Source organism: Salvia splendens, chromosome 16 (assembly GCF_004379255.2).
Source record: "Salvia splendens isolate huo1 chromosome 16, SspV2, whole genome shotgun sequence".
Classification (NCBI taxonomy): Eukaryota; Viridiplantae; Streptophyta; class Magnoliopsida; order Lamiales; family Lamiaceae; genus Salvia; species Salvia splendens.
Window position 1 is genome coordinate 7522083 of NC_056047.1, and position 16222 is coordinate 7538304.

The window sequence follows — 16222 nt, forward strand, 5'->3', positions numbered from 1 at the left end:
CATTTGATAGCGATGTTACTTAAATTTAATAGTCCGTGTTTTATATCAGACCCGCACAAGACCCATTTTGGTATATTACATATCTAGGATACCTAGTTAATATTAGCAAAATATATTTTTACCCATCGAATTTTATAATCCTAAACTAAACATACGCCTCACGCCTCCCTTCTTTTCTTCTTCACAAAAATTGCTTCTGCCTCCCTCCATTTCTTCTAGCGACTCAAAAATCCGGCGACTACATTTCTTCCGGCGACACCATATCTCCCGGCGACTCTATTTTTGAATCAAGGTTAGGATGTTTGCAATTATTCTTCCAGATTTTTCGGCAACAGATTCTCGCCGCTCGACGCCGGACCCTCTCTCCACTTCTCCTTCATCCTCTTCAACCTATGCAGTAACAGAATGGAATTTCACAAATTAATTAAAAAAGGGAAGACGTCGACACATTTAAAAAGGAAAAACCGAACCTTTGCAGTGGGAACCTCGCCGGAGACAGGAGACCTGAAAAAGGTCCCGCTTGGCAGGTGGGCACAGTGGAGTACAGGCGATCGGGTTGAGGAAGGGAATCGGAGCGGAAATTGGTGCAATTTCTTGAAGGGGGTATGATTCTTGACCGACATTTACAGTCGACATCGGCTGTGATTGAAGGAATTTCCAAGAATTGTAGAGGCGCCGCCGAGGAATTGATTATGGTGGCCGGAGAATATATGGTTGGCGACGGCGATGCGGCGTTGGAGTAGTGTTGAAACGAGGGATTGTTGAAGGGGGGGGAAGAGGGGATTGTTAGAGATGATGTCTTCTTGATGGATTTTTCAGAGGTAGTTGCCTTCTTCATCATCCAGAGCTAGCCTCTCATTTGTTGTGTTCGGTCTATTTTTTCCAATTATTTCTTCACCATCCAGAGCTCGCCCAACGATGATGACTAAAATTTGAGCATTCAGTTTGTAGAAGATTCTTCAACAACACTGAAACAGCTCTCGGTGAATCCATGAACATTCTGTTTGCAAGAGAGAAGTGCAGCGACAATGATAGTTTTAGTCATTAAGTTAAATTAATGAGGATAATTTGTACAGTTCTAATTTTTATTCTCATGTCTGACTTATTGTACAAATCATATAAATAGAATAACTCACAATTATCTATAGCTACCAAACACCCAATCAAGATAAATTAACTAATTAAAACTATTATAACTATCACTAATTGTATCATGTCTTATCTAAACATAACATAGCTATTAAACGATGTCTAAATAGCCGTAGTCATTTTTCAAAGCCTAAATCCAAAAGTGGTTGTAAATATAAAACCGTTTTAATAGTAAAATTGAAAATTACAATACACATTTTTAAAAGTTATAAATTAGTACATAATTAAAAAAATAAAAAATAATTTACAAAATAAAATTCTGAAAAATTAAATTCAAAGTTAAATAAAATATGTAAAAAGTTATTCATCGATTGCGGCGATATATTTGGGTTTAGGCCAAAACGAGGCATGAGAAGCTCAATTGTTTGGTTATTTCTCGTTTATTGTAATTGTTCATACATGAAGTGTCAATCATTGTTGCAACAACAAATTCTCATTAAAACATCTATGGAAGTTTGGGAACCCCTTGGTTTGGTTCACCTAGTCCTCTACCTCTAGTTACTCTCGCCACCGACTCATCCCAACGGGCAATCGTTGCGGATGCTCTAATGGCTACTAACAAGGACATTAATCAGATCAATTGCATTCAATCGATTTCCATCATGGGCCAATATTTCTTCGTGATCAAATCTGGCACTATACAATTAAATTAAATTAAATTAAATTAAAATCAAAATAAATTAAGAAACATTCTATAAAAAACACATGATAAAAAAAATTATTTCAAATATTTCTCTAATTCTTCACAATATAATAGTGTTGATGTGTAAATTTCGAGTTCAATTATCAAGTGTAAGATCACACGAGTTTAATAAAATAGCTCTAATATTACATCAATACTGCAAGAATACAGCGTCAAATGTAATACTTCGAGTGTCGATCCACAGGGAATGAATTGATTATTTAACTCTAAAACAAAGGAAAGACATACTAAAAGGTGATTTGTTTTGAAGGTTTTGATTTCCAAAAGTTAATGACAAAATAAAGCTACAGGTTAACTGAAGAAAGACTATTCGAACGGGAAAATATGTCACTCCAAGTTGCTCACTAGGCTTGTATTGTTCTACACCTTTAATAATGAAACATATGAAGGGATTAAAACATCAACCTAATCACATACACTGAACATGTACACGATGAGTAGTTCGCAATTAGCTGAACACATAACCTACGAACCAATCTTCAATGTTTACAAACTCCTATGAAGCGTTAGAGAAATAAACATCTACTATAATCACCTACTTAATCCACTATCAAATTATCCTTTGAACAATTCTAATTCAATAGCAATCCAACAATCAAACATTCCTAAACTATGTTAAAGAGACAATAGCAAAGGAAATAACAACACTACATTATTAGCCAAAAACATAGTGAATAACATTAAGCACATTGTTGGTAACAAACATATGAGTTCAATGGTGTAAAAACATCTATACAAAGCCTAGATTACAACTTGGAGTTACATAAAGAGCTTAGCCTAAACACATATTGATATTTGCAATAAAAACCATAGGAAGCATGCTCTCGTTGAGTGGAATTGAGATTTGGAGACGGATCGTCGGAATGTTGGCCGGAACTTCTTCCTTTTCTTCTTCCTCCTCTCTTTCTCCCTTTTCTCTCTTTTTTCCTCTCTGGATTCCCCCCCCCCAAAACATGCCAGCAACTCCCCTTTTTCTCACTGCCCAACTGCCGAAAACTGCCCATGAAACTGCAATATTGCAGTTTGAATTGATTCACCCGGTCGGGTGGAATTATTAGGCATAAAATTCACCCGGCCGGGTGGCAATTTTGAGGACTTGCTGGAATTTTCGTATTCTGAAAATCATACCCGGTCGGGTGGAATTATTAGGCATAAAATACACCCGGCCGGGTGCCTCATTTTGAGAGCTTTCTGGACTCACGACGCAAACTGGGCAGTCTGTCAAATTGGGGATTTTGCACAACTTTTTTCACCATCCGAGCTTCATTCCTTGTTTCGTTTCACCATTCATTCCTCTTCCTACACTATAAAACATACTTTTGCAAGCATCAAACTATATAATTCATGTAAAGTTAGGGGACTAAAAATGTACAATTTGATTCGCATCAAGTGTCATTATCACTAAATTATTATGCTCTCTTCTCTTCGTTTCCTAAAAATAAAAATTCTTTTTTTATCTGTAACCTGAAAATATAAACTTTTCATTTTAAGAAATGACACCACAATCCACTAATATAATTTTACTATTTTTTCTCCTCCTCTTCAGTTACTTTATTCATTTTTGCTCCTAATCTCTCTTACTTATCAATTTTACGTCGAGATATGTCCCGTTTCCAAAGTTTCTATTTTTGGAAATTTGGAAATTGGGGGAGGGGGGGTTTACAAAACTATATTTAGAATTGGAATAAGATTATGATTAACACCTAAATATTAAAAATTCAAGGGGCTTGTTTCATCAACTTTTATTCTATTTTCACACTCCTCCTTCAGCTTTTCTCTCTAGTGATCAACTCACTATTTCCCAATTTCTTTTAAATTGCTTTAATGTAGTGAAAGATTTTGTGAATGTGGGAAGACATATATTTATAGGGGAAGAATTGATTGTTATTGAGATATGGTGTTGAATGTGAAATTAATTGTGGCAGATTTTTGGGTGATAGGCCGTTTAATTCCCCTTGAGGTGATTGGGCTGCAGATCCAAAGTGGACTCAAGAAGAAGAAATAAATAACTGTATTGGGCTTCTCCAAAAGTGTCTTCAAATAAAAGAGTGGGCATGAAAGTGTCTTAATTCCCTTATTTACTTGATAGACCCAATAGTGTATAGCCGTACTGTTATTTTGCTTTTGCTTTAGCTTTTGCTTTATAAAAATAAAAGATACTAGTAACTATACTTGTAATGTTTAGCACTTAATTATATTGGTGTTATTTCAAGTACTAAAATTTGAATTTTTTTTTATCATCAATAAAACACATCTCATCCTTTGATTTCATTCGCATCTTTCATAATGGTCGCGAATGAATAATTAAACATAAAAAGAACTTGGGCTTATAAATCTTCAATTAGAGCATCCGCAATGGGGTGGACGATAGGCCGCCCGATGCCTCAGGGCGCGCCATCGTCTGTCCACTGTGGGTGCGCGGACGATGCCTGATGCATCGTCCGCGCCCTATAGATCGCCCGTGCCATCGTCTGCGTCATCGTCCGCCCACTGTGGGCGACGCGAACGATGCAACGCGTTTTTATTTTTTTTAATTTCGAAAAATTTATTAATATAAATACCCCATACCCCACCTTCATTTGTAACCTTTCCATTCACTTTTCCACAATCAAATTACACTATAAAATGGATTTCGGTGAATAACTAAGTCTGAATAGTCCGATGTTTGGGGTTGGTGCACGTTGGCCGGGTACAGACCCTGATAAATATCGGCCGTTCGACTCCAACACGCAGTACGATCCCGAATTCAGTACGGATTCGTACGGTCTGTCTGACATGGAGCCGTCTCCAACTCGCCGCCGCCGCCCCTTCCCACCGCGTCGCCGCCGCGCCCGCCAGAAAGTAGCGGAACCGGGCGTACAAGGTGCCACCTCCGGAAACGAATGAAGAGTACGCCCTCAGGAGAACGAACTACCAACCGGATGAAACCATCGTCTTGGCGAGGTGTTGGGTGGATATTTCGGAGGACCCGGTATTCGCGAACAACCAAAAGCAGGTTGCGTATTGGGAGCGCATCGCTGAGCGCTACAATGAGGCGAAGCCGCCGAGCGCGCTTAAGAGCATCTCCAATGCCGGCGTCAAAATCGCGACGCCGATTTTTCGCCAACGCCGGTTCTGACGCCTAACCATTGGAACCGGCGTCGGCGAAATCGGCGTCAAAATCGGCGTGGCCATGCCGATTCGCGCGATGACGCCGGTTCCGACGCCGATCCTCACGGTGCCATTGTGGGTCCCGGATCGGCGTCAAACCGATGTCAGATTTTATTTTATTTTTTTTTCTTTTGAAAACACTATATATACGCGCTTTGAACGTCATTTTCATTCGCACCACTTGTTTTAACGAGTACTCTCTCTCTACCTTACTTTCTGTACAAGATCAATTTAAGAAATGAGTAATGCCGGTGGTAGTGGTGGGGATGCGGATGAGTACGAGCGTATGATGAACGAAGAGCTAGATGCCTATACGAGCCGTGAGGTTGATCGATGGATGCAGAGTTATATGCAGCCGGCGGCACCTCGCCCACGACCAGTTGTCCACCGTCGACAAGTGGTTGATCGTGATCATGAAGCTGCACATCAGCGCCTGTTCACAGATTACTTCGCAGAGGAGCCACGTTTTAACGCCAACCATTTCAGGCGTCGTTTTAGGATGAGGCGGGACTTGTTTATGCGTATTGTTAACGCTTTGGAGCAGCGATATCTGTATTTCCGCTTCAGGCACGATGCGGCTGGCAGACCCGGCCACACCCCTATTCAAAAGTGCACTGCGGCAATCAGGCAGTTGGCCTACGGCACCGCGGCAGACATGTGGGACGAATACCTCCACATCGGTGAGACGACTGCCATCGAAAGTATGAAGTATTTCTGTCAGGGCGTGATCGAAGTATTTGGTGATCAGTATCTCCGAAAGCCTACCCCGAAGATTGCCGGAATCTGCTGCGGATGCACGGGGATCAGCATGGGTTCCCGGGAATGTTAGGCAGCATAGATTGTATGCATTGGGAGTGGAAGAACTGTCCCGCTGCCTGGAAGGGGTTTTACACGACCGGCTACAAGGGAAAAAATCCCACGATGATCCTCGAGGCCGTAGCTGATTACCGGTTGTGGATTTGGCATGCGTATTTTGGGATAGCCGGTTCGAACAACGACCTAAACGTCCTCAACTCGTCGCCCCTTTTCAACGAGCAGTGCCAGGGCGTCGGTCCGGCCATCAGTTTTGTCGCCAACGGCAACCAACATGATATGGGCTACTACTTGGCGGATGGGATATACCCTAGGTGGCCCGTCTTTGTGAAGACGATCCGGTGCGCATCAGATGCGAAGAAGGCCTACTTTGCGACGCGGCAGGAGTCGGCGCGAAAGGACGTGGAGCGCGCATTTGGTGTGCTTCAGGCTCGGTGGGCTGCAGTTAAGGGACCAACGCGTTTGTGGAATGTCGACTGCATTGCTGATATAATGTAAGCCTGTATTATCATGCACAACATGATTGTCGAAGATGAAGGTGTACAACTGACTGATTGGGCCAACGACGATAATGAGGCCGGTCCAAGCCACGGCGTCGCCACCGCCAACGTACGAGGTGGGGTACCTCACTATGAAGAAGCCCTCCTCCAAGCACATGCCGACATGCGTCAGACGGAGGCTCATATTCGACTCCAAAAGGATTTAGTTGAAGAGTTGTGGGCGCGGAGGATTGCAAGGCGTTAGTTTTTATGTAAATTTATGTAATTTTTTTAAATGTATTTTTTTTAAATTATTGTACTTTTTGAAATTTTAATAGTATTATTCAATTTAAATGTATTTGTCTCGTAAATTAAATTCCGTATGTTGATACGAGTGTAAAGTAAATTATATAATTGTTATTAGTGATGTGGATAGGTAGTGTGAAGGCTATGTGAGGGCTATTTGATGTCCAGTTGATGTGGCAAACTGATGTGGCAGGAGAATTGTAGTGCTGATGATGTGGCAGTGTGAAGGCTATGTGAGGGCTATTTGACGTCCAGTCTTACTGGAGATGCTCTAAGCGTCATAGGGAGCAGCTCTGCAAGCACTGGGATCAGGTGAAGAAGCAAGTCAACCTGTTCTCGGCGGAGTACGAGATGTGCTCGAGGGAGCAGGGAAGCGGCGAGAGCTTGAGCGATGTGCGCGATAGAGCGCTGTTGTCGTACCAGTCAATGTACGACGACTTCAAGCATTTCAACATCTGAGCGCTCTTGAAGAACAAGCAGAAGTACCATGGCGGGATTTTGCCATCGGCTGTGCCAAAGAGGACAAGGACCACCGAAGCCGGTGCTTACACAAGCAGCGAAAGCGGCGCATATCCGGTGGTCCTCAACCGGACGATGTACGAGGAGGAGGAGACTTCCGGCACACCGGTGTCTTCCCGACGTCCCATTGGCGTCAAGACTTCGAAAAACAAGGGGAAGGCAAAGGCGAAGGCGACATCCTTCTTGCAAGCCGCAGCCGCCCCCCATCGCCGATCCCGACCCCGACCCCGGCGGCACTTGCCTACACGGAGTTGGCAGCGGCCGCCAACCGGAGGACGTTGTTGGACACGCACAATGCCCTCATGCAATGTCAGGACCCGGCCAAAGCCGAATACCTCCAGGGGATGATCGATGAGCTGCGCCGCAAGTTGGGACTTTTGTAGAGTAGTCAACTTTTTTTTCATTTCTAACTCGTGTAAAACTTTTTTTTAAATCAATGTAGGATTTGCCGTTTTTAATTAATCGTGATATTTTTAAATTATTTTGCATTGACATATTTGAAAATATTTAAATTAATTAAAAAAATAATAGTGAAACCTATAGGGCGGCCTTTAGGGTAACTTATAGGGCACCCCACTACAGGTAGAAGGATAAAATGCTGACGTGACGGTGAATAGGGCGTCCCTTAGAGCGCCCCAATGCTAATGCTCTTAATCACCAAAAAAGAAACAAAGATAATATTCGACGTCCGTTTGCTAACAAGCTAAAAAAATTAGGATAAGGCGGGGTGTCGCAAGAACCATGTGAAGTTTTATTTCTTACACAACTTAATATTTCTCCTCCTGTCTCAGCCTAAGTGAGGATGCCTTTATATTGTTGCTTATTTACCATAAGAAATGAGAAATAAAAATAGTAAAAAACATAGAAATATTATCACATCAATACCCCATCAATACCAAATGATAATATTATCATCGTGGTCTTGGAACACCTTTTTGGGCATGTGAAAATATTCATTCTATAAAACATGTGAAACGAGTGGGGAAATTGTGAAAATATAAATGTTTCGCCATTTTCCATCAAAGAGTGTGCATCCTGGGTCATACTTCCGGTACCTTACATATATCGTAGATTTTGTACCTATTTTGCATGAAATCCCACCAAATTTGCAAGTGAAAATGTGTTTCTTAGATACAACTTCAAAATGTCTCTTCATTTCTGCTTTGATCACACTTTTCAAAGAGCTGCTTATATCACCAACGGCCCAAGCTACGGATATATGCGGGCGTGGATTCTGTGAAGACCAAAGGTAAAACTTCTTTAATGAATTAGGAACAGTTACATCTTAAACCGAAACATATACGAGACCAACCTGATAAAACTCTAGGATATTGTGAAGCTTGTAGACTCCATTCACCAACTCAATTTGCTTCTGGATCTAAGCAAGAATTGTGATTTCACATCAGTCTTAGCATCAGAAAGACGATGTACACGTCTAGGGGTCCATATAAGATATGCAACTCGCCTCACATAGAAGTTTCAACTGCACTTCATGCTAACAGGAGTGGCATTCAACGAAATGTTAATAGCTAATCTTACCAGCCATGTTATAACTTACAGATGCCTATGATCTTTGATCGTACAGATAGTCTCGTTTTAAGGGGTACTTTTCAGCAAATTTGTCGAAACAAATGTTTTTGTTGTTGTTTACCCAAAGTATCTCAAAAAACCATGCATTTAAACACCTAATTATAATATTAAAAACATGTAATAAAATGTTTTTAAACAGCAGTATGTTCACTAGCACAACAACCAAGAGAAAGTTCAAGCACAAATCAACAGAATATAATCTAATTTGATGAGATGATATGTTAGGCACAGTTATTTTTATGAAAGTATTCATTATTTCTAGAGAAAAAGGTTCAGAGACTAAAATAGAAACTGATGAGAATTTGGGCACGTTATAACAAGAACGACGAAGTTCCATACATTTTGAAAGATAAAGGAAGATGCGATTGGCTTGTATACTTTTTAGTTTTAATCATATCATTTGCAAATTGCATGTGAACCAAGACTATAACCTTTTATTTTATTAACTTCTTGTTTCACCCCAAGATAGACATGTAACACCAAAAACAGCAAAACAGTAAGTGGGCTGAATGGAATAACCTCCACAAAACATTTGCAAATGCACATGAAAAATGTGGTGGTTTCTCATTTACCTCAGCTAAGCCTGCTCCAGTGACTTCCAATGAGAGAAAGGTCCGAGTACAATCATCATTGACAAAAACTTCCCATTTGTCAAAATCAATCCAATACCTATTTCATCTCAAGAACATCAACACGAAGTCACTGCAGCCAAAATAGAACTCTAAAATTCAAATGATGCTCCTTACCGCTTATGACACTGTAGTTTCTGCCGAAGCATAGCTACTAGTGAGTCTCGCTGGTGCACTCGAATTGGAACAGTCCTTCCCAAACTCACATGGAATTCCCTCCCAAGAACCACTTGATTGAGCTTTTGCTCGTCTTTGATTAAATTACTTAAGGGGATGTCAACATCAACCACATGAAGCTCATTCACAGCAGCTGCAACCCTTTCCAGGAAGGGCAGAATCTCCCTTCTTGATGAAATGAGAAAATACACTAAAGCCCACCGAAATTGAAGCACAAACATGCATACCAAAAGTGAACTGGAGAGCAAGATAGTCAATCAAATCACAAATGTAAAATAAAGTATAATGGAACTAACCTGGAATATAAACATGCAAAGCATAATTACCCTCAACATGGGGGAAGCTGCGGACTCGATTTGGATGATCTGTATGCAAAACATATGATATACCTTTTACAAGCACAATATCAAACAGTTTGTGAGCAAAATAGAACTGTGGCTAAAGTGTAAGGGAAAAAAATATAGATAAAATCGGAAAACCAAGTTCACCTGCTGAATTTGGGGGCTGGAGAAGAGACAACGGCGGCGGGGGGAGAGGGCTGCGGTCGGGGATATGGGTCGGACATGATTCTGAATCAGAGTCAGATGAAGTATCACCATACAATGCTCTCAAGGAGTCCATCACCGCCAACTCGGATTACACACAATCATTTGTAGAGATGTAACGCCCCCCATCCCTAGCGAACGAGGAATTGCTAAATATACTATGATACGGATTTCTTTTATTTTGATTTAAAATTTTAATGGGAGTAAAAAAAGAAATATAGTACTACTTATTTCATCATTCCTCCTCATCATCAAATATTATATATATAACAATGTATCTGATCCCTCAGTGGGCTATCAGCTCATGTGATCCCTCGTGGGCCACATAAGCTCATATGAATGACGCACGACACAACAATAAACATAATCATGGCATGTACCCACTATGCTTACAGATAAAGTAAAACCCGCCTCGAAAGTTGCAATCCAAAATAACCCCTTGAAGCTTGGTTCGGTTGTCCATCCTCGAGCCCGGATGCCCCACTTCTAGCACTTAAGTACTTTAACTTATTTTTAAACTTTCAAACTTAAACTTGAAGATTAAAGTAATTTTAAACTTTAAGACACCTAAACCTTATATTTTAAATCATAAAACCAACTAAGCGTAGCAAACAACTTCAACTAAAACAAAGAGAAGACATAATCCTTTTAAAACTATTTTCCAAACCTGCCAGAAACAGGGCAGTCCTTTTAGAAAGTTCATAAAAAAACTCATATGAACTCGGTTGAAGCTAAATTTTGGCAACAATGTAGAAGACATCTAAGGTTATCTACAGGTAAAATATGAGAAGAAAATGAACTCTTCTGGTCTGTCAACAAAGCCCTGAAACCCACTGTTGAAACAATATATTTATTGGCTATCAAAGACTTTACTCCCAAGTTCATTTCTTTGATTCTGTAATAAAGTATAGGATCAATTGCATCAAAAAAATCAATTTTTTGCATCTTTAGGGTTACAGTAATCATACTACCTAAATCAAATTTCTAATTCAAGCCATCAATTTACACACTTACACCCCCAACAACCGAAAAAAAAAACTAAAACAATTAAAATAACTAAAAATCCTAAATTCGTGATAAAAGATAGAAATTCTCACTTTTATACATTGACAACCAAAAGCACAATTCTTCAATTCAAAACCACAAACATTAACTTGGGTTCAATTTCTACCTTAAACAGCAAGAAATGAGTTTGGGGAACAAAGCTTCAACCTTCAAATCGAGGGACGGGCGGTCATCAGAGAGGGCGGAGTGTATGTCGTTGAGGGCGGTCTATCCTTTTAGTTTACGAATGTGATGAGTGTGGAAAAAGATGTGTTAATAATTCATAAATACGTGTAGTGTGTTAAAAATAGGATGGGCTTTTCTTTTAATTCCTTTTATTGTAACTATTCTCCCATTTTAATTTTTATCTCATATTTACTGGAGTAATTTTTTTTTTATTAAAATTCATGTATGTTTTAAAGTTTCTATTTTCTTAAAGTGGAGAGAATATGTGTTAATTGCACATCACATTTAGTGTTGTCAATTTGGATATCGGGTGTCGAGTTTGAATATTGAGTATGTATTTGGGTATGATAATTTTCACCTTAAGTTGGAGAAAACGATCACGTGAAAATGAGTACTATAATTTTGTTATAATGTAATGATATTGTATAATAATAATATAAAATATCTACAGTCGCCTAATATTAATGTTGCACATGTTTCTTTACTAGTACTTTTTGTTATGATATTAAAAGAATAACGATTTTGGAAAATGTATTTTCCACCCAAAAACTAACTTAGAAGAGATAAAATTTCGAGACACTAATTTATAACTGCTCACCAATAAAAACTTTACAAATATCAAAATAATGAAATTGAACAAAATAAGAGAAAAAAACCCTTGCGAATAATCGAATATATAGATTAAAATTTGAATAAAATGAGAGAAAATTAAAGGCAAATGAATATAGTAGAAAACATAAATCATAAATGTATGAATTGAACTTTTTGTAAAAAAGAACTAAAGAATATGGTTTATAAAAGCATATGGAGATGCGGGGTATCGATCCCCGTACCTCTCGCATGCTAAGCGAGCGTTCTACCATCTGAGCTACATCCCCATGATGCTGTTTTGCAGAGTTTTATTTATTAAATTGGTAATTGAGTCCATACATTCATATTAATTGGGCACGTAAATTACTGTTTTATTTATTTAGTAGGGGAAGATACGAAGTGATTATTTTTCATTGACATTTGCAGTGCAATGTTTCATTGATTTGAAGAACTTGTTCAAAGTCGCGCTCAAATATCTAATTTTTGCCTTTTGGGAATGTTTTTGCTACAGTTTTGGGGAAATTGATGATTTTATAGTATATATACGTGAAGAACTTGGTTCATTCATGTTGTTATATTTCTTATTTGTTTATGCAAGATACAGACATATGGATTTATACAATTAAGTAATTGAGTTTTAGTGCCATTTTGATATGTACCAAAAAATTAGTTAATTTTATTTTTAATTTCGTTTTTATTTTGTTAAAATAAATAAAGTAAACATATTTTCTGTTAACAGTAGTTTCATTCGATACCTTTTTATTTTTATCTCTCATATTTACTATTCCATTTGTACTGAAAAAATATGAACGTTTAGTTCAATAAGATTTGAATATATAATTGGTAAAGTAAGAGAGACAAATAAATGGTAGTGTTAATGGAGAGTGGGCACCACATCGTTGTAATATAGTGTAACGGTATAAGTTGTAACTAAAATGATGTGCAGGGTTAATATGTTGTTTAACTATTTCAAAATTAGAAAGTTCATACTTTTCAATGACGGACTAATAAGAAAATAGTTCATACATTTCAGGGACGGAGGAAGTGATTTTTTTACTAAAATTCATGTATGTTTGAAAGTCTCTATTTTCTTAAGATGGAGATAATATGTGTTAATTGTACATCACATTTAGGGTTGTCAATTTGGATAACGGGTGTCGAGTATTCATGATCTGATTGGATTTTTTGGGTATTTTTCTAATATTGGGTCCATATTCGGGTAGGATAATTTCTTACTTTTTTCCGAGTTACCGGATTACTCGACCATGTATCGAAATCTGGTTTTGAGTAGTTCACTTTTAATTTAATTATATCTTAAATCACAATTGCAACAATGAAAAATGACATTTGGTCACACTCTCAAAGATTAATGTACAAACATGTGTATGTATATATGAAAATTAAGTGTACACTTATTATTAAGATTAATTCTTATGATATTTTGATTCTGAATATTGCGTGATTAGTAGATCTATTTCGAATTTTAACTTTTGAACAAGTTGGCAATTTGCAAACTTAATATGATATATATAGGGATGTATTCAGATTCATGTGTATAAAATTGTTAAAAAGGAAAACTAATTACATCATTTGATCATGTGTGATCTAATGGTTAATATATGATCCACTTAGAATTAATTAAAATAATTAAAAATTCCAAAAGAGTATGGATGGTAGAGCCAAAAAATGTCAAATAATTAAAAATTCCAAAAGGGTATGGATGGTAGAGCCAAAAAATGTCAGTTATGCATAACCCATGATTCACGCCTCCCATGATTTGGTGGTTAATGCATTGATTTATTTTCCTTTCTTAATTTTGAATATATAGTTGATTAACTTAATTATTTTTTAGCATCTTTATATCAACCAATAAATCAAGTCCTTATGATGGCTATGTTTAAAAGTGACGACATACATTATTATACCGTTTTCGTACATTATCTTATATAATTTCTGTTTGTATCTTTGGTTTTGGTTTCATACGGAACTTGATATACGAATATGGTTTTGAAATGTAAAAAAACTTAGTTTAATGTACGAAAGAATTAGTTTGATGTCTTGCAGCACGTTGACTCCATATCCTCCGGGTTTAGCATTCCATCGGGCTAGGTTGTAGTACCGACCGACTAACGAAAACTTCACCAAGAGCAGGGAGATAATTCTTTTCCCTCAGGGTTTAGCAATCCATTTGGCTATGGCATATTACCAACAACTTTCTATAATTTTTGTTTGTATCCTTTGGGTTTTTGATTTCACACGAATCATGTGTACGAATATGGCTTCGTAATGTACGAACGACTTAGTTTAATGTACAAAAGGTTCAGTTTAATGTCTTGTAGTACGTTGCATCCATACTCTTTGGGTTTAGCAATCCATCGGGTTAGGTTGTAGTACCGACCGACTAACAAAAACTTCATCAAGAACAAGGAGATAACTCTTTTCCCTTAGGGTTTAGAAATCCATTTGGCTACGACATATTACCAACACTTTCCTTTAATTTCTGTTTTTATCCTTTGATTTTGGTTTCATACATAACTTGATGTACAAATATGGTTTTGTAATGTACGAAATACTTAGTTTAACGTATGAAAGAATTAGTTTAATATCGATGTTAATGAACGAAAATGATATTTGAATGTATGAATCTTAGACATTAATATAATTAAATTACTGAATAATGTATGTGCATATATAGCTACATCATGTCGCATTGAATGATATTTTGAAGTCATGTATAATTATGCACGCGTAATGTATCATGGGTTGAGAAATGTTGCATGTCCTCCTCAAAGTCCTCATCACCAATATTTATTGGGCGCTTTGTACCTATTCAAAAATATTGACATTGAGGAGATTAGACTACAAGCAATATCAAACCAAAATACGAGGAGATTACACTTTAAGCAACATCAAACAAAAGTACATCAAATAACAATGTAGATAATCAACTGTGCGTAATGTACAGAACATGTTTACCAATGTAACTCAAACTACCATAACACATATCAATATAGTAGATATCAATAACTAATCTCATGTTTTTTCCATCAATGTACTTCTGAAAACTATCCACATAATAATGTACAAGTTCAAAGGTAAATACTGTACATCAGGGATTGTATAATGTAGCAGTGTATATCAAAATGATGAACAACGAGATTTTGTTAGTGAGTCGGTACTATGCCCTAACCCTATGGATTGCTAAACCTGTTGGGGACGGATTTAACTTCCGCAACACATTAAACCCACTATAATCTATATTAATACGAATGTGACATACATTAAACAATCATAATCGTACATTAAATTCAAAGAAGTATTCACAGTGATTATTTGATAATCGTATATTAAATAACCATAATCGTACATTACCGAATTAATGTACCAATTTGTGTGAATAATGTACACGATTGACAACAACACACAGCAATAACACATGATTTAATATGAAACACAAATGAGCAGTTTGTAATGTAGATATATCATCAAAACATGAAATCTTTTATTGAAAAAATGAACAAATTATCAATTAACATAAATCGACAACATCCGAAGAAATTAGAGCAAAAACCACATACAATCACTGAAGAATAGACGTCTAATTGCAAAACCCAGTTAATTTATGGTAGAAATTTACCAGAAATGCGGCTCTTTTACATAACGCTCTCCGTCGTCTTCAAAACATCAGCGACTGAATCGATGATGGTTGAATCGCAATAAACATGCCTTGAAATAAAGAGCAATAGACCGTGAATTGATGAGATTTGCAGTATCTTCTTCGGAGAGTGGTCGACTACACCAAAAAAGAGAGAATTTGTGATGATTAGTAATGAACCGAGAGATAAATTGGGGATATTAGGGTTTGAAAGAGAGAAAAAGTGAGGGAGACGGAATATTGGTGGGGAGAGAGGGAGAGGGAATGGCTGAAATCATGGAATTGAAGTTTAAAAACAACTGTAAATAATAGTTTTTGTCGATTTTGCCATTTAATGTACGAAAACGATGTAATAATGTACCGACTGACATTTAATCAAAACCATTGGATTAATAGATCCAAGAGATAATATTAGACATATGTTTTATACTAAGGGGTGATAAGGAGTTTAATGCACCCCTACTGCTATATTCCCTTTGTTTATAAAAATATTTTATTTTGGGATGTTCATAAAAAAATACTATAATTCAAATAATTGAAAATTTCTCTTTCATATTTTACCTATTTTTTTTCTCCTATCGCATACTTTATCAATTTATTTAAATTACTTTCTTTCTTATTTTACCAATTTGTGTTCATGGGCTATTTGTATGGAGAGATAAGAATATTAGTTACTACTATTACTT

The 16222-nt window shown here is 37.3% G+C and overlaps 1 non-coding gene and 1 pseudogene across 1 annotated transcript; both read right to left on the minus strand.

The window, feature by feature from the left end:
* Positions 1 to 7956: 7956 nt before the first annotated feature.
* LOC121772488 lies at positions 7957 to 11376 on the minus strand (annotated as a pseudogene).
* A 719-nt stretch (positions 11377 to 12095) lies between these two features.
* On the minus strand, positions 12096 to 12168 carry TRNAA-AGC. Its single transcript has one exon. It is a non-coding gene; the product is annotated as a tRNA-Ala (tRNA).
* Between the last annotated feature and the right edge of the window lie 4054 nt (positions 12169 to 16222).